At 46.1% G+C, this 23,738-nt stretch overlaps 1 protein-coding gene across 1 annotated transcript in view; it reads right to left on the bottom strand.

The window, feature by feature from the left end:
- The window catches only part of acvr2ba (activin A receptor type 2Ba), a 211,635-nt gene that overhangs the window by 95,150 nt on the left and 92,747 nt on the right, over positions 1-23,738 (bottom strand). The window lies entirely within an intron of this gene.

The following is a 23,738-nucleotide window of genomic DNA, read 5'->3' as shown; positions in this document are numbered from 1 at the left end:
CTCAATGGCCTTGCTCCTCCCTACTCTGCGACTTCTGTTAACATGCATGCCATGATGTGTCCTATGCTTCTCCGACTCGGACCTCCTTTGTATCCTCCCCACTCCACCTTCAGTGGCACAGTCTTCAGCCATCTTGATCTCGCATGAACCCATCCATCTTGCTGCTTCTCACTCTTCCTTCAAAAGCCTCCTCTAGCCTACCTTTTTGACCACGGTTTCGTTCTCCTCCCCTATTGCATCACTGTTAAATGTTCTTTTCAAGGCCTAGGAAATTTCACTTCATCAAACTACTGTAGCTACATGCCCCTTCGTCCTGTCATGGTTTACCTTCAAGTAGCAATCCATATTTATCTTTTCTATATCATTCACTATTTTCTATACCTCAATGAGGTCATCTCTCAGTCATCTCCTTTCTATGTCAAAGAGCCCAGTTTTTCCTTCTAACTTAATCCTCTGATGCTGAGATTAAGCTTCACTGCACTTCTCTGCACCAACTCCAGTTTCCCTTGTGTCTAGGTGATCAGAACTGAACACCAGTACTCAAGGTAAAACCTCACCAAAGCACTGTACTGGGTTCAGGAAAAATGTTCTACATTCTATTTGATTTGTTTCAGTGACTAGATGCATTTGTAAGGAATCTTACAACACCAGGTTATAGTCCAACAGTTTTATTTGAAAATCACAAGCGTTCGGAGGCTTTCTCCTTTGTCAGGTGTGTGTGAGATTCCTTGAAAGTTACCGCATATATAGTCAGAGAACAATGCCTGGTGATTACAGATAATCTTTCCAACTGCCCGTCATCAAGGCAATCAAAGGAATTGAATAGTGTTCAGACAGAGAGACATTAGATACAAGACTACTGAATATACAAACGGCCAGAACCAGAGAGAGAGAGAGAGAGAGAGAGAGAAACATCTGAAAGGAAGAGAGAGAGAGAGAGAGAGAGAGAGAGAGAATGACCAGTTGTATTAAAAACAGATAACTTTTTTTTCCGCTGGTGGGGTTACGTGTAGCGTGACATGAATCCAAGATCCTGGTTGAGGCCGTCCTCATGGGTGCAGAACTTGGCTATCAATTTCTGCTCGATGATTTTGCGTTGTCGTGTGTCTCGAAGGCCGCCTTGGAGAACGCTTACCCGAAGATCGGTGGCTGAAGTGCTGTTAGTGCTAGATCTACTGATACCTCTAGATCTCTATCAACTTCAACACTCAACTAGTTCAATACTTTTCACAGAGTATGTATGTCACCCATTTTGCAGCAATGTGCAGTACCATACACTTATCTATATGGGGTTTCATTTAGCTCATTTTATAATACATTGGCTGCCTCATCAGACTTGACTTTCTCCCCAACTTATCTGCAAACATGACCAATTTGCCTTTCTTCTGTCAGATTGGTTCACCTCTGAGTCAGAAGGTTGCAGCTTGATATCTATCACACTTCTGCAATTGAGCATATAACCTAGGCTGACATTGCAGTGCAGTGCTGAGGGAGTGCTGAATTGTCAGAGGTGCTGTCTTTCACCTGAATCATCAAACCTGTTCCGCTGGAAGTAAAAGATACCATGGCACAATGCGAAGACGAGCAGGGAGGTGCTCTGGGTAACATTTAAACCTCAACCAACACCACCAAAGAACATTAAATGCTGTTCGTGGGACCTTCTTGTGTGCAAACTGGCTGCCGTATTTGCTTACAACAGTGACTCCACTTCAAAAGTAATTCATTGGCTGTGAAGTGCATCAGGCGTCAAAGGTCTCAGAAAAAGGCTAATGCAACAAGAGCAATCAGTGCTTTGTGAAACTGCAGATTCAATCCCAAACCAAGAGTGCAACTTTGTAAAACGTCAGTCGGATTTTCTTCGAGTAACTGATCCACAGCACCCTTTCATTCTAAGCCAAGTACACAGAGAGCTGGAGTTTAAAAAGAAACTTTAAAAAAACACACAGCAAGTCTGATCAGTGAGGAATACGGGTTACACAGCCACAGATATCGGCCAGGAGGTGTCACAGATTTCCACAGACCCCAGCTACACCCGTACATCTAAAACATTACGGTTCTGTCTTTACATAAAGATCGAGTTTAGTCAATTTAAACAACTTGAAACTGACTTGAAATTAATATTGGGGGAAGATTGAAATAGCAAATATTATGCATTCAGAATTTTGCTATAAATCTCACTTAAGAGGTAATATTTCCTAGGCCAACAACTATTTGCCCACATTAACACTGAAAAACTAATTTAATGGATGCGAACTGCTTTAGGATGGCCTGCTAGATAAATGCAAGTTGTTTCTTTCTTATTACTACTAGGAATAGATCATCTAAATAAAATGTGCATAATCTAGGCTGACACTTCAGGGCTTTTGAAAGAAGGCAGAGCTTTGTGCATTCTTAAAGAGAAGGCCGTGCCAATGTCATCATATTGCAACAAGTTGCATTTATATAGCGCCTTTAACATAGTGAAACGTCCCAAGGCGCATTACTCACTTTCTGTTTCATTACAGTACTGTCATTTTTAAAAACTTTATTTGAGTAGAATGGGCCTATACTCTCTGGAGTTTAGAAGAATGAGAGGTGATCTCATTGAAACATAAAAGATTCTGAGAGGGCTTGACAGGGTAGATGTTGAGAGGATGTTTCCCCTGGCTGGATAGTCCAGCACTCAGGGTCAGCCATTTAGCATTGAGATGAGGAGGAACTTCTTCACTCAGAGGGTCTCAAAACTGAGATCGATAGATTTTTGGACTCGAAGGGAATCAAGGGATATGGGGATGGGGCGGGAAAGTGGAGTTGAGGTCGAAGATCAGCCATGATCTGACTGAATGGCGGAGCAGGCTCGACGGGCCGTATGGCCTACTCCTGCTCCTATTTCTTATGTACTGAGGGAGTGCTGCACTGCGAGAGCTGACGACCTTCAGATGAGATCTGAAACCGAGGCCCGTCTGCCTATTCAGGGGAATGGCACTATTTTGAAGTTGTGCAGAGGAGTTCTATTGGTGTCCTGGCTGACATTTATCGCTCAACCACCACCACCAAAATCAGATTAACTGGCTATTTATCTCATGGCTGCTTGTGCGACTGCACGGCGAGCAAACTGCTGTGTTAGCCTACATAACAATAGTGACTACACTTCACAGAGTTGTAATTCATTGGCTGTGAAACACTTTGGGACATCCTAAGAAAGAGAAAGGAGCTCTATCGATGCAACTTCTTGCTATTTTTCCTTTGTTTGCATTTGACAATTTGTTTTTTTTTTAGGGGGCGGAGAGAGAGCTTGCTTTATTTTTCATCATGTGTAACATGACTGTTTGTTTTGAAGTGATAGGTGCCAATATGCCACCTGCTCAGCAATTTTTTTAAAAATTAGTTGTTTGAAAAGAACAATTTATATAGCCCTTCGTCACATCCTCAGGACTCAGTTAATCTATTTATTAAGTATTGGTTGAGGGACGAATATTGGCCAAGACACCAGGAGAACGTCGTTCTCCTCTTCAAATAGTGCCGTGGGATCTTTTACTTGCACCTAAACAGATAGACGGAGGCGGAGGGGGGCTTCCGTTAAGGTCTGACTAACGACAAGACAGCGTTCCCTCAGTACCGCACAGTAGTGTCGGCCTAGGTTATGCGCTCATGTACCTGGACTGAGGCTTGAACCCGCAAACTTCCCACTCCAGCACAGCTTCAAACTGACACACTGCCCTCCTTCATACTTAAGAAAAGACATACTTGCTCTCGAGGCAGTACAAAGAAGGTTCACTCGGTTAATCCCGGGGATGAGGGGGCGGACGTATGAGGAGAGGTTGAGTAGATTGGGACTCTACTCATTGGAGTTCAGAAGAATGAGAGGCGATCTTATTGAAACATATAAGATTGTGAAGGGGCTTGATCGAGTGGATGCGGTAAGGATGTTCCCAAGAATGGGTGAAACTAGAACTAGGAGGCATAATCTTAGAATAAGGGGCTGCTCTTTCAAAACTGAGATGAGGAGAAACTTCTTCACTCAGAGGGTAGTAGGTCTGTGGAATTTGCTGCCCCAGGAAGCTGTGGAAGCTACATCATTAAATAAATTTAAAACAGAAATAGACAGTTTCCTAGAAGTAAAGGGAATTAGGGGTTACGGGGAGCGGGCAGGAAATTGGACGTGAATTTAGATTTGAGGTTAGGATCAGATCAGCCATGATCTTATTGAATGGCGGAGCAGGCTCGAGGGGCCGATTGGCCTACTCCTGCTCCTATTTCTTATGTTCTTATGTTCAGCTGGTGAAACTGCTTTAGCTTACATTGGGTGCTTTGTCACGTGTTGCGAGTCCCTCCCTCTCTCCTATACCAAAGTCTCATAATAGGACATGAAAGGCCAATTCAACTCCCCTCCTTAAAAGGAAAGTGGTTATCCAGTGTAAAGCCAACTGCAAGGATTAGCACTCCTCATCAGCACGTCTGTCGCCTGCCAATCTGCTGGCTCCCCACAGGATCTCCTGCTTTAATCCCCCGGGGGTTTTCAAAGCTGACGACACGAGACGGTCACTGGAGACACCGAGACAGAGTGACGACAGTCTGGGCAAGGTGCCCTACTTTAGCCCGAGTGGCAACGTTACTTACTCATTCTCTCAAAAATAAACTGCCCCACCACAGCTTCTATCGGCAGCGATGCTTCCCATTAGAAGCACACCATGACCTAAATAAAAAGGTTCAGATCGAGCAGAGTGCTTTGATAACAGAGGAGAGTTAAAAAGCAAGAAACTTTGACATCATCTGACCATAAAGGGCAAAAGAAATTCCAGGGGCAGAAAACCAGAAACATGAAGAAAAGAAACATTTACTTAAGCTGGTGCCTCCCTCCCAATTAAAGCCCCTTTAAGGGGCTGGGAACCTGCAATTCCAGTAATGAAAGGGGAGTGAATCCAAGACCACAGTTTTAGTTTCAAGCAGAGATCCTAACAGCAGCTCACGAGACCCGTGAAAACGTGACTCTCTGATCCCGCTGGGACCTTAACAGTACAGACTGCTGCTACTGATGATTTGCCTTGAACAGAAAGGGGCCCCAGCTCGTGGTGGGTGTGATCGCGCACTGTTCACTTCATGCCGGACCATGTGTCTCTTCCCTTCACCACATCCCCCGGACCCTCAGTGCGGCTCCAAATTGATTTTTTTTTTAACCCCCAGCAACCAGCTGCTCGTACAGTGACACGTCTCTATTTCCTAATCGCACCGAGTAATTAGCCCTGGGCGCGCACTGTGCCTCAATAATTAAGCATACACATGGTGTGTCGCTGAGCTATACAGATCAGGTTCCATTCCTGCTCTATGCTGAGTTGCACGGTCACAGCGAGAGCAGTAACTGGGGCGCCAGTATTGGCCTGGACTAGCCAGAGAGAGAGAAAAAAAATATCAGCCCAGCTCCCACTCCTGATTGCTATCCAGTCACCAGTGGTCAAAAGTGTATCTGTGTAGATCTCAAGTGAGGACAGGATCGGACTCAACAGTTTGATGCCCTCCCTCCACAGTCCTGCCAACCATCGCCATCCTTTTTTTAAAATTCGTTCACGGGATGTGGGCGTCGCTGGCGAGGCCAGCATTTATTGCCCATCCCTAATTGCCCTTGAGAAGGTGGTGGTGAGCCGCCTTCTTGAACCGCTGCAGTCCGTGTGGTGACAGTTCTCCCACAGTGCTGTTAAGAAGGGAGTTCCAGGATTTTGACCCAGTGATGATGAAGGAACGGCGATATATTTCCAAGTCGGGATGGTGTGTGACTTGGAGGGGAACGTGCAGGTGGTGTTGTTCCCATGTGCCTGCTGCTCTTGTCCTTCTAGGTGGTAGAGGTCGCGGGTTTGGGAGGTGCTGTCGAAGAAGCCTTGGCGAGTTGCTGCAGTGCATCCTGTGGATGGTGCACACTGCAGCCACAGTGCGCCGGTGGTGAAGGGAGTGAATGTTTAGGGTGGTGGATGGGGTGCCAATCAAGCGGGCTGCTTTATCTTGGATGGTGTCGAGCTTCTTGACTGTTGTTGGAGCTGCACTCATCCAAGCAAGTGGATGCACTGCAGCAACTCGCCAAGGTTTCTTCGACAGCACCTCCCAAACCCGTGACCTCTACCACCTAGAAGGACAAGAGCAGCAGGCACATGGGAACAACACCACCTGCACGTTCCCCTCCAAGTCACACACCATCCCGACTTGGAAATATATCGCCGTTCCTTCATTGTCGCTGGGTCAAAATCCTGGAACTCCCTTCCTAACAGCACTGTGGGAGAACCGTCACCACACGGACTGCAGCGGTTCAAGAAGGCGGCTCACCACCACCTTCTCAAGGGCAATTAGGGATGGGCAATAAATACTGGACTCGCCAGCGACGCCCACATCCCGTGAACGAATAAAAAAAAAAAAATTTCCATCACACTCCTGACTTGTGCCTTGTAGATGGTGGAAAGGCTTTGGGGAGTCAGGAGGTGAGTCACTCGCCGCAGAATACCCAGCTTCTGACCTGCTCTCGTAGCCACAGTATTTATATGGCTGGTCCAGTTAAGTTTCTGGTCTGGTTCTGAGTCAGAAGGTTGTGGGTTCAAGCCTTGCTCCAGAAATTTGAGCATAAAAATCTAGGCCAGCATTCCCAGTGCAGTACTGAGGGAGCGCTGCACTGTCGGAGGTGCCGTCTTTCGGATGAGACGTTAAACCGAGGCCCCGTCTACCCTCTCAGGTGGACGTAAAAAATCCCGTGGGCACGATTTGAAGGAGAAAGGAATAGAAGGATGAGCCGATAGGGTTAGATGAAGCAGGGTGGAAGGAGGCTCATGTGGAGCATAAACACCGGCATGGACCTGTTGGGCCGAACGGCCTGTTTCTGTGCTGTACCTTCTATGTAATTAGCAATTGGCAAACGTCCAGGGTAATCACTAATGGGGGGGGGGGGGGGGGGGGGGAAGAAAGAGACCGAAACAAGACTTGAAATAAAGGCTAAAATGCCATTTGGCTTCCTAATTGTTTGCTGCACCTGCAATTATATAGAGCCTTGGTGAGACCACACCTGGAGTATTGTGTGCAGTTTTGGTCTCCTTACCTAAGAAAGGATTTACTTGCCATCGAGGGAGTGCAACATAGGTTCACCAGACTGATTCCTGGATGGTGGGATTGTCGTGTGAGGAGAGATTGAGTAGACTGGGCCTGTATTCTCTAGAGTTTAGAAGAATGAGAGGCGATCTCATTGAAACATATAAAATTCTTACAGGGCTTGACAGGGTAGATGCAGGGAGGATGTTTCCCCTGGCTGGGGAATCTAGAACCAGGGGTCACAGTCTCAGAATAAGGGGTAAGTCATTTAGGACTGAGATGAGGAGAAATTTCTTCACTCAGAGGATGGTGAATCTTTGGAATTCTCTACCCCAGAGGGCTGTGGAGGCTCAGTCATTCAGTACATTCAAAACAGAGACTGATAGATTTCTAGATATTAAAGGCATCAAGGGACATGGGGATAGTGCAGGAAAATGGCATTGAGGTAGAAGATCAGCCATGATCTTGTTGAATGGCGGAGCAGGCTCGAGGGGCCGGATGGCCTACTCCTGCTCCTATTTCTTATATTCTTAAGACTTCAAGATGACTGGAGTTTTTTCCAACACAAGAAAAATAGTAGAAAGGACCTACAGCCAGCATCAACTATATTTCTCATACTGTACTTATTTTGTGTTGCAAGGCAATGGGCTTTACTTACTGTTCACCTTGTAATTGCATCATGTTTCGGCTTAAACATCTATTCCTTCAGTGACTTACATCTGTCGGGCAAAAATGCTTGCTGTGGTAGATGATGATTAAACCAACACATCTTCCAATCAACACCTGTCCAGAGTCAATACGTCATTCTTCCGTTGCGTTAATATTTCTTATTTTTTGAGATCAGTGAAAATAAGAGAGAAAAAAAATCCTCCAGATATACAAGAGAGAGAAAAAAAAATCAATCCGTATCACGTCACAAGATCTAAATCAATAACATGAAACCACAAACTGAATGTGAAACTTGCACCTCTGGGCTTCAGATTGTGTCAGTGGTCAGCGATTGGTGCTACACATGGTGCAGGGGACACCACTGGCTTAACAACAAGTGCCGTTACCGGTGGGACCCTGTAAATCATTAGCAAAGATCACTAGCAGGTGAGCTAACTGCTGCAGAGTACTTTTTTTGTGCGGCAATCACAGCAACAAACCTCTGCACCGGTTGGAAATGTAAAAGTTTGCAATTTCTAATTCGGAGTGGGAGAAAGAGAAAAAGAGAAAGGAGAACAAGAGAGAGAGAGAGAGAGAGAGATAGAGGTGGCTGGATGGATCACTTGGTGTGGTGCTTAGATGTGCTTTTCAGGAAGGCCCTCAGTTCAACTCCTTGTCTGTACTGAGTCAGCTGATTCCAACCGGGGCACAATTATTTCCAGCGCCCCTGGGCAAGGAGCATGGGGGAGACAGGGAGGCAATCACACAAAGTTTCTGCTCCTGATTGGTATCCAGCAACTTGGACATTTGGTGAAGCTATGATTGGATTCAGTTCTCAAGCCCCTCACGGTCGAACAGTATTCCGCCTTTCACCATCTAAGCTCTCACGTGAAGATCGCTCACTTGAGTAGGTACTTTGGACAGCCTGTGCCCACGGCATGAATCAATAGGCAGCAAGTGTCAGTGGGCTATTCGACTGAAGGAGGTGTCAGAAGCCAGCTCAATCCTGCCCTGAGCCCACGTTCACGCCTGCATAGTTTCCAACAGGGCTCAATGTTAGGAGTAGGAACTCTGATATCACCCTTCTCAACCCAGGGACTCCACGGCTCCAAATTGCAGCAGCCTTTGTCTCTTAATCGAGGGATCAGCCAACTCGGAACAGACCAGCGAACAAAGCAGAGACCCTGATGGGGCCTGTACGGCTCAGTATCTCATCAGGCTTTGCAGTTATCCACCAAGCTATCAAGGGAAACCAAATTACTTTCGGTAATCGAACTAACTGAACAATTATATTGTTGAAAATATCACTGAATGTGTATGGTACAAAGTTCACATCGGGGTTGAGGGGTTTACAGCGAAGTGAAGCACCACCACAAACAGTAGTAGGTGAAAGCCAGCACTGTGAGGACCACGTGTGTATTAATGGGTCCGACTGACATGGGATTAGAGTGTACTGAATAAAGGCAGGGCGGGGGGGGGAAGGAGAGAAGAAAGCCTTGCATTTATCTCAAACTAAACATTGCCCAGGTTTTCAGAGCGCATGAAGCTGTGGGGAAAACTCATTAAACCTCCTCCCGTTTACTTCCTCCAATTTTCACCCTTCCCCCTCCTGGTGGGAAGAGGTGCCACAGGTGCCTTCCTTGACCTCAGCCAATTGAGTATTATTCATGCATGAACCTCAACGGTGAATACTGGCAGGCTATTCAACTGTAGAGGACATCACGGAAGAGGCCGATCCTGCCCACCTCACCCAGCACCTACGCACGAACGTGCATTGTGGTCACTGGGTAGTGATCAAGGACGATAATCTTGGCCAATTATTTCCTTCCCTAACCTGGGGCACTTGAAGCCAACTGGAGCAGCTCACCAGAGATCAGTCCAGTCAGCCTGTGTGGCTCGGTGATTTTACCTCTGGGCCATTTAGGACACTGCCTCATTCAGAGTTTATAAATGGAAAAAAGGTGTCACTTAAAAGGACTTCCACAGTTTTCAAAGTATCTGAACTGAGGGGGGGAGTGGAGGGGGTAAAAGAGACACAGGCAGAGAGAGAAAGAGAAAGAGAAAAAAAAAGAGAAAAGAGGAAAGAGAGAGACACACACACAGGCACAGAGAGAAAAAAAGACAGCCCATCACCCTGTGTGTCTTAGAAGGAACTACAAAGCAGTAAGTTAATCATAGACTGGTTTCAGCAGAGAAGGAGGCCATTCGGCCCATCCAGCCTGCGCCGGCTCTCTGCAAGAGCAATCCAGCTAGTCGTGCTCTCCCGTAGCCCTGCAAATGTTTTCCCTTCAAGTATTTATCCAATTCCCTTTTGAAGGCCACGATTGAATCTGCCTCCACCATCCCCTCGGGCAGTGCATTCCAGATCATAACCACTCGCTGTGTAAAAAAAAGTTTTTCCTCATGTCGCCTTTGGTCATTTTGCCAATCACCTTAAATCTACGTCCTCTGGTTCTTGACCCTTCCACCAACGGGAACAGTTTCTCTCTATCTACTCTGTCTAATGTAAGGAATCTTACAACACCAGGTTATAGTCCAACAGTTTTATTTGAAAATCACAAGCTTTCGGAGGCTTTCTCCTTCGTCTGGTCACCTGACGAAGGAGAAAGCCTCCGAAAGCTTGTGATTTTCAAATAAAACTGTTGGACTATAACCTGGTGTTGTAAGATTCCTTACATTTGTCCACCCCAGTCCACCACCGGCATCTCCACATCATGGCTACTCTGTCTAATGTGCGAGATGCTCTGACGAAACGATCCAACTGTACAGCGTATAAATGTAAGTATGGTGGGTATTTCCTTTGCGACACTACAGTGCTAAGTAGGAGAAGAGGGGTTGCACTCGTGTGTTGATTTGGGAGAATGAGCCCAGCATTCCCAACAGATGAGGAGCGACTTGCAAAAAACAGTGGGAGCGAAGTATTGAACGGCTCTGAATCAGCACTGATTGCCAGGGCCATCACCATCATCATAATACTCTCTATATCATGGTAATCGGAGGTCCTGCCAATGATTATGTTAGTCTGCTAATTCTATCCAAGTCACAGTTCTTGGCAAGCACTGCGCTGTCTCACTTGGGCTCCCCTGAAGCCACCTGTGCTCCTTCCTCTCTGCTGAAATGTCACATAAACTGATCCAAGTCTGCCCCTGTGGTAGGATCTGAAACCGGCAACAAAAAATATTTTACAATTAAAGATAAAGCCCATAGTTTGGGCGAATTGCAGACACATTTATACAGTCCTTGAATATTCTTAGCTTTACAAGCAGCAGTGGCCTCTACCTGAGCAGCAACTCTGTAATATAAACGAGGTGACATCGCTACCTCTGAAGAAGCAAAAAAAAAACCCCACACAACTCAACAAGTGGTTTTCTCAGCAAGTAAAAAGCTCACTGCCACCGACTAAGACCACCTCAGTCCTTTCCGTGCACAGACCATCTGACCTGTACGGAGCTTCCATTTAACCATCAGGGAGGCTCCCAGGTCTCCAACGACCTCTGCATCCACTGCTGGCACCAGGACGGAATTTGCCGCCGCAATAGAAGTGCCTTAAATTCCACGGCACTGGGATTGCGAGCGTCTCGAAAGGAAAAGACCTGCATTTACATAAGCATCTTTCATGACCTCAGGACGTCCCAAAGCTCTTTACAGCCAATGTGCAGCAGGTGATCAAGAAGGCCAACGGAATGTTGGCTTTTATTGCTAGGGGGATAGAATATAAAAACAGGGAGGTATTGCTGCAGTTACATAAGGTATTGGTGAGACCGCACCTGGAATACTGCATACAGTTTTGGAGTCCATACTTAAGAAAAGACATACTTGCTCTCGAGGCAGTACAAAGAAGGTTCACTCGGTTAATCCCGGGGATGAGGGGGTGGACATATGAGGAGAGGTTGAGTAGATTGGGACTCTACTCATTGGAGTTCAGAAGAATGAGAGGCGATCTTATTGAAACATATAAGATTGTGAAGGGGCTTGATCGGGTGGAAGCGGTAAGGATGTTCCCAAGGATGGGTGAAACTAGAACTAGGGGGCATAATCTTAGAATAAGGGGCTGCTCTTTCAAAACTGAGATGAGGAGAAACTTCTTCACTCAGAGGGTGGTAGGTCTGTGGAATTTGCTGCCCCAGGAAGCTGTGGAAGCTACATCATTAAATAAATTTAAAACAGAAATAGACAGTTTCCTAGAAGTAAAGGGAATTAGGGGTTACGGGGAGTGGGCAGGAAATTGGACATGAATTTAGATTTGAGGTTAGGATCAGATCAGCCATGATCTTATTGAATGGCGGAGCAGGCTCGAGGGGCCGATTGGCCTACTCCTGCTCCTATTTCTTATGTTCTTATGTTAAAGTACTTTTTTGAAGTGTAGTCACTGTTGTAATGTAGGGAATACGGCTGCCAATTTTTCGCATGGCAAAGTCCCACAAACAGCAATGTGATAATGGCCGGATAATCTGTTTTTAGGTGTTGGTTGAGGGATAAATATTTTTACCTGAATTTCCCACCCTATAACGGTGGCTACACTACAAAAGTACTTCATTGGCTGTAAAGCGCTTTGGGACATCCTACGGTCATGAAAGACGCTATATAAATGCAAATCTTCCTATTTTAAAAAAAAAAATCATTTCTGGAATATAAAGGAAGCATCGAATATTCCCTGTATCGGTTGGAGAGAGTCTTATTATTTTTTTTTAAAGTCCCGACGGGTAACCTTTTGTACACAACAGCACATTCAGATTGTTCTCGTGGAACTCCAGTCAGAGCAGACTCCCCACTGTAACTGGTTGGGTGCTAAGATTAACTGGTCTCACGTCTGGCAGTTTAAAGCCCTGCGATGGAAAGATGATCTGAATAATCTTCCGTTTCCTTACAGTGGCAGACGGGAGGATGCTCACACCAGGGTCACTCCTGGGCCTCAAGTTTACAAAAAAAAAGGCCCACCAACCGTGTGGGTTGAAAGCAATTAGACAACAACACCCAGCACGGAACTGCTGAACTCCAAGGAACCCAGTCTCAGATTCTTGAAACGTACGTTAAAATGTTAAAGTAAAACTGGATTTTATACTCTTTCTCTGCCCCCCCCCCCCGAATACCTAAGGATTGTTACAAGATTAGCACGCTGTAATCTCAGCTCAGCATTCGAACAACGGCACTTGGGATAAGCACGCCAGCCCCAGTATCAGTGACGCTGTGGCACAAATCCATTCGCCTTCCCAGGCTATAAGGGTTAAATTACGAGGACAGGTTGCATAGGCTAGGCAAGGCTAGGCTTGAATTCCCTCGGGTATAGAAGATTATGATGTGGAGATGCCGGTGATGGACTGGGGTTGACAATTGTAAACAATTTTACAACACCAAGTCATAGTCCAGCAATTTTATTTTAAATTCACAAGCTTTCGGAGGCTTCCCCCTTCGTCAGGTGAACGATGTGAAATGAAATCCTCGAAATGAAATCGCATTTATAATTCACAGAACAATGCTTGGTGAGTACAGACAGTTTTTTCAACTGCCCGTTGCCAAGGCAATCAGTGTGCAGACAGACAGGTGTTACCTGCCAGGTCTCACAGAATATACAAATCACCAAAAAAAAACAACAAACAAAAAAAAACAGAGATAGAGAGGTAGAAACATAGAAAAGACAGCAACTGACCCGTTATATTAAAAACAGATAACATTTGTTCGCTGGTGGGGTAACGTGTAGCGTGACATGAACCCAAGATCCCGGTTGAGGCCGTCCTCATGGGTGCGGAACTTGGCTATCAATTTCTGCTCGACGATTTTGCGTTGTCGTGTGTCTCGAAGGCCGCCTTGGAGAACGCTTACCCGAAGGTCGGTGGATGAATGTCCATGACTGCTGAAGTGTTCCCCGACTGGGAGGGAACCCTCCTGTTTGGCGTGCGCGGTGTCCGTTCATCCGTTGTCGCAGCGTCTGCATGGTCTCGCCAATGTACCATGCTCTGGGGCATCCTTTCCTGCAACGTATGAGGTAGACAACGTTGGCCGAGTCACAGGAGTATGAACCATGCACCTGGTGGGTGGTGTCCTCTCGTGTGATGGTGGTATCTGTGTCGATGATCTGGCATGTCTTGCAGAGGTTACCGTGGCAGGGTTGTGTGGTGTCGTGGACGCTGTTCTCTTGAAAGCTAGGTAATTTGCTGCGAACGATGGTCTGTTTGAGGTTGGGTGGCTGTTTAAAGGCGAGTAGTGGAGGTGTGGGGATGGCCATAGCGAGGTGTTTGTCCTCATTGATGACATGTTGAAGGCTGCGGAGAACATGGCGTAGTTTCTCCGGTCCGGGGAAGTACTGGACGACAAAGGGTACTCTGTTGGTTGCGTCCCGTGTTAGTCTCCTGAGGAGGTCTATGCGATTTTTTGCTGTGGCCCGTCGGAACTGTCGATCGATGAGTCGAGCGTCATATCCCGTTCTTACTGGGGCGTCTTTCAGCGTCTGTAGGTGTCCATCGCGTTCCTCCTCGTCTGAGCAGACCCTGTGTATTCGCAGGGCCTGTCCATAGTGGATGGCCTCTTTGACGTGGTTAGGGTGGAAGCTGGAAAAGTGGAGCATCGTGAGGTTGTCCGTGGGCTTGCGGTAGAGTGAGGTGCTGAGGTGCCCGTCTTTGATGGAGATTCGTGTGTCCAAGAAAGAAACTGATTCTGAGGAGTAGTCCATGGTGAGCTTGATGGTGGGATGGAACTTGTTGATGTTATCGTGTAGTCTCTTTAGTGATTCCTTGCCGTGGGTCCATAGAAAGAAAATGTCGTCGATGTATCTGGTGTATAGTGTTGGTTGGAGGTCTTGTGCAGTGAAGAAGTCCTGCTCGAACTTGTGCATGAAAATGTTGGCGTATTGGGGTGCGAATTTGGTCCCCATGGCTGTTCCGTGTGTTTGGGTAAAGAACTGGTTATCGAAGGTGAAGACATTGTGATCCAGGATGAAACGGATGAGTTGTAGGATGGCGTCTGGAGATTGGCTGTTGTTGGTGTTGAGTATTGATGCTGTCGCAGCGATGCCGTCATCGTGGGGGATACTGGTGTAGAGTGCCGAGACGTCCATCGTGGTGAGAAGTGTTCCTGGTTCAACTGGTCCGTGGGTACTGAGTTTTTGTAGGAAGTCTGTAGTGTCGCGACAGAAGCTGGGGGTTCCCTGTACGATGGGTTTCAGGATGCCCTCGATGTATCCAGAGAGGTTCTCACACAGGGTTCCGTTGCCTGATACGATAGGACGTCCGGGTGTGTTGGCTTTGTGTATCTTTGGGAGGCAGTAGAAGTCTCCCACGCGGGGAGTACGTGGGATGAGAGTGCGTAGGATGTTTTGAAGGTCTGGATCGAAGGTCTTGATCAGTTTGTTGAGCTGGTGGGTGTGTTCTTTGGTCGGGTCTGCGGGTAACCGTCTGTAGTGTTCCTGGTTGTCCAGTTGTCGGTATGCTTCTTTGCAATAGTCCGTTCTGTTCTGTATGACAATGGCTCCTCCTTTGTCCGCTGGTTTGATGACGATGTTGCGGTTGGTCTTGAGAGCGTTGATGGCGTTGCGTTGTGCTCGGGTGACATTCTGGACTGTCTTCTGAGTGCGGCTGATGAATCTGGCATTGACGCATTTCCTGATAGCTTGAGCATACATGTCAAGCTTAGGGCAGCGACCCTCCGGAGGAGTCCAGTTTGACTCTTTCCTCTTCGGTTGCTGTACCGCGGATCCCTCTGTCTGCTGTTCCGGATTGTCGATTGTCTCATTGGGTTCGCTGCTGAAATCTTGGGGTTTGTGGTAGAATTCCCGGTGTAATGATTAAGGTGAGATCTAATTGAGGTGTTTAAGATGATGAAAGGATTTGATAGGGTAGATAGAGAGAAACTGTTTCCTCTGGTGGGAGAGACCAGGACAAGGGGACATAACCTTAAAATTAGAGCTAAGCCGTTCAGGGGTGATGTCAGGAAGCACTTCTTCACACAAAGGAAATCTGGATCTCCCTTCCCCCCAAAAGCTGTTGAGGCTGGGGGTCAATTGAAAATTTCAAAACTGAGATTGAGAGATTTTAGTTAGACGAGGTTAAGGAACCGAGGCGGGTAGATGGAGTTAAGATACTGATCAGCCACGATCTAGCTGAATGGCGGAATAGGCTCGAGGGAATGAATGGCCTACTCCTGTTCCTATGTTCCTTTCCCCACCTTTCCTGCCTCCACTGGGATGGGGACAGGGAAGAGAAACAGCAAGGATTTGACTGTTCAGCCTGGCACAGCCTGCAACAGGTGAACCAGCAGCAGGGCGTGAAACACCCCCCCACCCCCACCCCCACCCCACCCCGGGTTTCTCTGGCTACCTGGCACCTATCTAGGAGTTGCCAACCCTCAAGTCGGAGGTGACGTTGCCCAGTCTTCCCTCCCAGGTGGACGTAAAAGATCCCACGGCACTATTTCGAAGAAGAGTAGGGGAGATCTCCCCCCGGTGTTCTGGCCAATATTTATCCCTCAACCAACACCTAAAACATTATCTGGTCACCATCACATTGCTGTTTGTGGGATCTTGCTGTGCGCAAATTGGCTGCCGCGTTTCTTACATTATAACAGTGATTACACTTCAAAAGTACGACATTGGCTGTAAAGCGCTTTGGGACGTCCTCAGGTTGTGAAAGGTGCTATATAAATGCAAGTTCTTTCGTTACACAGCGGGCGTCAGTCGGTCATTTGTTCGCAAGGAGCGCCGTGGCCTAGCTCGATCCATTTTGCCGGCGGAAACAGGGAACCTCCGGCAGCTTCTTCCTCTCCTTAGCCCAGGGGAACTGAAGCCAATTAAAGCACCGTCACTGTTCTCATAACCAGATACAACAATCGGCCGTAAACTTTGAATGGCAAATCACTCGCCTATTCATATAGTTGACTTTTGGAATAAAATAAAAGTCACTCCTTTACGTTTAAAGGAGGTAAACTGGGATGAAGTCACGGCTGATACAAAAGGACCCAAGTGATGGAAATTGAATGTTTCTGTCATGAGACTCCAACTTTCGAGAGGGGAGGATATTTATTATATATTTCGCATGGATACAAGATTGGCGAAGTGACAGGAAGTAGTGGTGAACGGTTGTTTTTCGGACTGGAGGGAGGTGAACAGTGGTGTTCTCCATGGAACGGTATCAGGACACTGCTTTTCTTGATATATATTAATGACTTGGACTTGGGTGTGCAGGGCACAATTTCAAAATTTGCAGATGACACAAAACTTGGAAGTGTAGTGAACAGTGAGGAGGATAGTGATAGACTTCAAGAGGATATAGACTGGCTGGTGGCATGGGCAGATACATGGCAGATAAAATTTAACGCAGAGAAGTGATACATTTTGGCAGGAAGACTGAGGAGAGGCAATATAAACTAAATGGTATAATTTTAAAAGGTGATGAGAGAACAGAGGGACCCCTTTCTCAACCTTGTACCACCTTCAAAGATATGTCCACAAATCTTTGAAGGTGGTAGAAGGTTGAGAAAGGGTTAAAATGCATTCATGATCCTGGGCTTTATAATTAGAGGCTGAGTACAAAAGCAAGGAAGTTATGATGAACCTTTATAAAACACTGGTTCAGCCACAACTGGAGTATTGTGTCCAATTCTGGGCACTGCACTTTAGGAAGGATGTGAAGGCCTTAGAGAGGGTGCAGAAAAGATTTACTAGAATGATTCCAGGGATGAGGGATGAGGGATGAGGGATTTCAGCTACGTGGATAGACTGGAGAATCATAGAATCATAGAAGTTACAACATGGAAACAGGCCCTTCGGCCCAACATGTCCATGTCGCCCAGTTTATACCACTTAGCTAGTCCCAATTTCCTGCACTTGGCCCATATCCCTCTATACCCATCTTACCCATGTAACTGTCCAAATGCTTTTTAAAAGACAAAATTGTACCCGCCTCTACTACTGCCTCTGGCAGCTCGTTCCAGACACTCACCACCCTTTGAGTGAAAAAATTGCCCCTCTGGACCCTTTTGTATCTCTCCCCTCTCACCTTAAATCTATGCCCCCTCGTTATAGACTCCCCTACCTTTGGGAAAAGATTTTGACTATCGACTTTATCTATGCCCCTCATTATTTTATAGACTTCTATAAGATCACCCCTAAACCTCCTACTCTCCAGGGAAAAAAGTCCCAGTCTGTCTAACCTCTCCCTATAAGTCAAACCATCAAGTCCCGGTAGCATCCTAGTAAATCTTTTCTGCATTCTTTCTAGTTTAATAATATCCTTTCTATAATAGGGTGACCAGAACTGTACACAGTACTCCAAGTGTGGCCTCACCAATGCCCTGTACAACTTCAACAAGACATCCCAACTCCTGCATTCAATGTTCTGACCAATGAAACCAAGCATGCCGAATGCCTTCTTCACCACCCTATCCACCTGTGACTCCACTTTCAAGGAGCTATGAACCTGTACTCCTAGATCTCTTTGTTCTATAACTCTCCCCAACGCCCTACCATTAACGGAGTAGGTCCTGGCCCGATTCGATCTACCAAAATGCATCACCTCACATTTATCTAAATTAAACTCCATCTGCCATTCATCGGCCCACTGGCCCAATTTATCAAGATCCCGTTGCAATCCTAGATAACCTTCTTCACTGTCCACAATGCCACCAATCTTGGTGTCATCTGCAAACTTACTAACCATGCCTCCTAAATTCTCATCCAAATCATTAATATAAATAACAAATAACAGCTGGGGTTGTTCTCCTTACAGCAGAGAAGGTTGAGAGGAGATTTGATAGAAGTGTTCAAAATCATGAAGAGTTTAGATAAAGTAAATAAAGAGAAACCGTTCCCATTGGCGGAAGGGTCAAGAACCAGAGGACACAGATTTAAGGTGAATGGCAAAAGAACCAAAGGCGACATGAGGATAAACATTTTTATGCAGCGAGTGGTTATGATCTGGAATGCGCTGCCTGAAAGGGTGGTGGAAGGAGATTCAATCGTGGCTTTCAAAAAGGAATTGGATAAATACTTGAAAGAAAAGAATTTGCAGGGCTACAGAGAAAGAACAGGGGAATGGGACTAACTGGATTGCTCTTACAAATAGCCGGCATGGGCTCGATGGGCTGAATGGACTCCTTCCGCGCTGTAACCATTCCATGATTTGTTTAAAATAAATACAATACAATATTGCAACCATAGGGCTCTGTGCAAGCCAGTATTTATAGACCAGTATACTAAACAACAACTTGCAATTATGTAGCACCTTTAACGTAGAAAAATGTCCCATGGGGTTTTGTTTTACAGAGGCACACTCAGAATACACATAATAGAGAATTTACAAATGTAAGTGGAACTATCTTGGTGCTGTCACATTGCACGGTGAAATCAGGTTTAAATTGAAAGAGGGAGAGGCGGAGAGAGGGAGAGAAAAAGCAAGGGAATGAAAGAGAGAGAGAGAGAGAGAGAGAGAGAGAGAGAGAGAGAGATAAACAAATGAAAGATAGACGTGCATTTAGATAGTGCCTTTCACAAATTCAGGTCATCCAAAAGCTCACAGGCAATTCAATAACTTTTCAAACAGTGGTCAGTATTCTTTTGCAGGCAAACTTCAGCCATTCCACTGCTGAAGTCTTCACCAAGAACACGTAAAACTGATTTCAACAGCTCAAGAAAAGGGTGTGGATCTGAGGCGACAGGTTCGGTCAAATTGCCCGTCAGTGCTTATTGTATGAAGAACGACCACTCATGTTGTTGGGGGGGGGGGGGGGGTGGAGGGGTGGAGGAGGAGGAGGTAGTGGAGGGCTGCAGCCAAGCATGGAATAGACCCCAGCACGATCAGTGCCTCCAGGAGAAAATGGGAGTGGGGGGAGAGGGGGGATGGGGGGGAACCATTACACAGCACCACCTCGGCAAACACAATTTGTGCTTTGACACACCACCCATTAAATTAAATTAAATGGCCTGCTCGTCAGACACGCACAGAGGAGAGATCCACTGCAATTCCTCCTGAAGCTGGTTATTTATTTATTTATTTTTTTCCCTTAAACCGCTGACCCGAGTTACAGAAGCCTCATTAACTAGCTGATGAAACTCCTCGGGGCCTCTCTGTTAACTGCGCCGAGCAGTCCTGTATAAACACAGGCGGCCCCCCTCGCATGCATTTCTTTTGGCCACAAATCGAGCACCTCTTTGTTTAGTTGAGCGCGTGCCAACCCACGCAGGCCAAAGCTAACTGGCACCCTGCTTTACACACTGTCCGCTCGACGGCTCGCAAGTGTTGTTCTTGGCAGCCTACACCTGGCCTGGAGAGCTGCTATTTTCCACAAGACTTAATAGAAGCCCTTAAATAAATCATCAGCATAAGTACAGGGAAAGCAGAAGATAAAAGCTGGTAGCAAAAAAAAAACTTTAGCGAAGCGAAGACACGCAGCAGGTAACAAAAGAATCCTAGAGGGGGCTTATTAAGTTCTGGCGACGTGCAGCGTAGAATTCCAAACTTTCTATCTGCGATTACAGATGTTGCAGCCAGCACTGCTTGCCAGGAAGATGCGAACAACCTCCGATAGACCATAATTTACATTGAGCATTCTACAAGCTGCGGCTTCTCAGCCATCAGCCTCGCGAGCCAGAAAGACAGTGAATGAGCGTTACTGCGAACTAAGGATCACAAAGCACTTCGAAATCTGGATTTGTTATCTTGTAATTAATAATGTCTGATACGGATGTCAAACAGGATTACCAACTTCCAGGATTTCCCCATGCACCGCCCTCTTTGTCTGGTCTCTCAGTGTATTAACCAGCCCTTTCTCAGCCCACCCACTGTGCTGAATTTTTTTCCAGCTCCTATTATTTTGGATTCAACTTAAAAACAAAGAGATGATGAACATAGCTCATTAAAATTATACGGACAAGATAAAGTGCCCTCTCTAATGATTCATGCCGAAACATCCTTCCATCCCTGTTTTAAAATTATATTTTATTGTTGTAACGATGTTTTTTTAAAAATCAGCAGTACAACGGATGCCAATCTCCTCCTACTGGTACATGAGGCAAACAATGCCAATCTCCTCCTACTGGTACATGAGGCAAACAATGCCAATCTCCTCCTACTGGTACATGAGGCAAACAATGCCAATCTCCTCCTACTGGTACACACTGTGCAAACAATGCCAATCTCCTCCTACTGGTACACACTGTGCAAACAATGCCAATCCCCTCCCACTGGTACACACGTTATGAACGATGCCAATCTCCTCCCCTCCCTCTGGTACACATGGTGCCAATCTCCTCCCACTTGTGTACACAGTGCAATGGATGGAATGGAACTCTCCTTCCCTCCCACAGGTACACAGTATAACCATTCCCCACTGCTCCCCAAAGAAACCTTCAATTCCCTTTCAGCTATTGAAACATCTCAGATTTAAACAAGGAAAGAAAGAACTTGTATTTATATAACCTCAGGATGTCCCAAACACTTTACAGTCAATGAAGAACTTTTGAAGTGTAGTCACTGTTGTAATGTTGGAAATACAGCAGTGAATTTGCACACAGCAAGGTCCCACAAACAGCAATGAGACAATGACCAGGTAATCTGTTTTAGTGATGTTGGTTGCGGAATAAATATTGGCCAGGACCCCGGGGAGAACTCATCTGCTCTTCTTCGAAAAGTATTGTGGGATCTTTCACGTCCACCTGAGGGCAGACAGGGCTTCGATTTAGCGTCTCGTCCAGAAGTCGGCACCTCCGACAGTGCAGCACTCCCTCAGTACTGCACTGGAGTGTCAGCTGAGATGTTTTTGTGGAGTGGGGCTTGAACCCACGACTTTCTGACTCAGAGGCGAGAGTGCTACACCACTGAGCCACGGATGACAAAAGCCACCTTGGTGCCCAGAGACAATTTGCACTGGTGCAGAAGAACAGAGACTTGTGTAAATGCTCTCCGTTTGCTCTCTTGGGCTGATGGATTGGGAACGCGGGCCTTATCTGCCTGTATTGACCAGTGCCGCTAAAAACGAGCATCCGACTGCTATCAAGTCTTATCCGGATAAATCTTCTCACAACCCCTGAGAGAAGCGCTCACAGTCCGTTTCTTTCCTGAAGGCCATCTTTTGTGGCAATTTCTGGCACAAGTTTCAGTCCACAAAGCTGCTCATCAACTTCGAATTCCAGTTCAAGAGGAGATTTTTTTTTTAAAAAAAGACCAGACTCCTTCAGAAAATGAATCCACGCGACATTCAGCTGCTTTCAACATGAAGTAGTTTCAAAAATAAATGCTGTATTCCTGCTGGAAACAAAAGGAATCTTCCGTTCTACTGGTGCACTGCAGGAATCGAACGAGCGGCCCTTCAAAGACTTTCAACGCTCAGGCTACTTATCTCAGGGTCACGTTACTGCCTGACTGGCTGTGAAATATCAGGTCCAGTAACGGGCCTTAACCCCTCGGAAAAAAATGCTCTGTTTCAGCGCCTCACCCGCGACTTAAAAACCAATCAACTCCCTTCATGCAGATTCAATTCTCCTCAAGGAGGCACGGCTATAAAAGAGAGGCTTGCCGGCCAGATATTTTTGCACGTTTATAGTAGCAAAAAAGGTCGACAGGGAAGGGGGAAAAAAAAAAGAATTTGTATTTAATTCATCACATCTTGAGGATGTCTCAAAAGCTCTTTCACAGGCACTAATGAATTGCAGTCAAACATGGCAGCCAATTTTTGCACAAACAGCAAATGAGATGACTGACCAGTCAGCCCGTTCTGGTGTTGCGATCGCTGAGGGAGGAATATTGGCCAGGACAACTCCCTTATCTTCTTTGAACAGGCCGCACTCTTCTATGGGGATGCTCCAGTCAGTGGTGTCGAGACCCAACTGCTTGTGAGAACACTGTAAGGAATCTTACAACACCAGGTTATAGTCCAACTGTTTTATTTGAAAATCACAAGCTTTCGGAGGCTTTCTCCTTCGTCAGGTGAGCGAGTGTGGGATTCCATGGAAGGTTACCGCATTTATAGTCAGAGAACAATACCTGGTGATTACAGGTAATCTTTCCAACTGCCCGTTGTCAAGGCAATCAAAGTGTTCAGACAGAGTGATGTTACCTACAGGACCACCGAATACACAAACGGACAGAACACAAAAGAGAGAGAGAGAGAAACATCCGAAAGGAAGAGAAAGACAGAGAATGACCCGTTGTGTTAAAAACAGATAACTTTTTTTCGCTGGTGGGGTTACGTGTAGCGTGACATGAACCCAAGATCCCAGTTGAGGCCGTCCTCATGGGTGCGGAACTTGGCTATCAATTTCTGCTCGACGATTTTGCGTTGAGAGAAGACTGACATGGGGGTGGGGGGGTGGGGGAAAAAAGAGTGTATAAAGTACATATTTTCTTTCTATGTTAAATCGTTTTTTAAATCCCTGCAGATTTTCCTACCCGTTAACCCACAGAAGGTACAACTGTGCCTTTAAGCTGTTTATGGTGTGTCAGCCATGGTTCAGTGGTGGCATCCTCACCTCTGGAGTCAGAAGGTTGTGGGTTCAAGTCGCCCTCAAAGACTTGAGCACTTGAGGGACAAACAGAATTGATTGTAAGCTGAGAAACTATGATACAAACATTATATAAAACGACAGCCCTACACTCCCTTCCTGGTTATCACTTACCTAATTATGGGGCTTTCAACTTTTCCCCTCGTGTTTCTGTTGAAATACATTAAAAGTGTTTATATCAGCGCTATAGGGTTAATGTTAACTGAATGGATTAAGTCTGATCACATCTCTCAAACATCCCAAAGTATTTCACATACAATGAATTACTTTTTTTTTAAAATAAGTCAGTCACTGTTATTATGTAGGCAAATGCAGCAGCCATACTGCGCACAGCATGATTCCTCAAATAGCACAGTGAGTGATCAGTTCATTGGTTTATTACTGGAACTACAGGATTTAACAGTCACAGTGTTAAACTGGGCTGAGGAATCTGGTAGTACATTAACCGGTCAGTAAGTTGAGGGTTAATAATTAGCCCATATTTGCAATATATCAGCTGACATGTTCTCAATTTAAAAAGAAACTCAACACAATTCTGCTGTTAACATCAGCAGTTGTACGTAAG

Source organism: Heptranchias perlo, chromosome 2, assembly GCF_035084215.1.
Source record: "Heptranchias perlo isolate sHepPer1 chromosome 2, sHepPer1.hap1, whole genome shotgun sequence".
NCBI classification, from domain to species: Eukaryota; Metazoa; Chordata; class Chondrichthyes; order Hexanchiformes; family Hexanchidae; genus Heptranchias; species Heptranchias perlo.
Note: the sequence above shows the minus strand (reverse complement) of the source record. Positions and strands in the feature narration are given on the sequence as shown.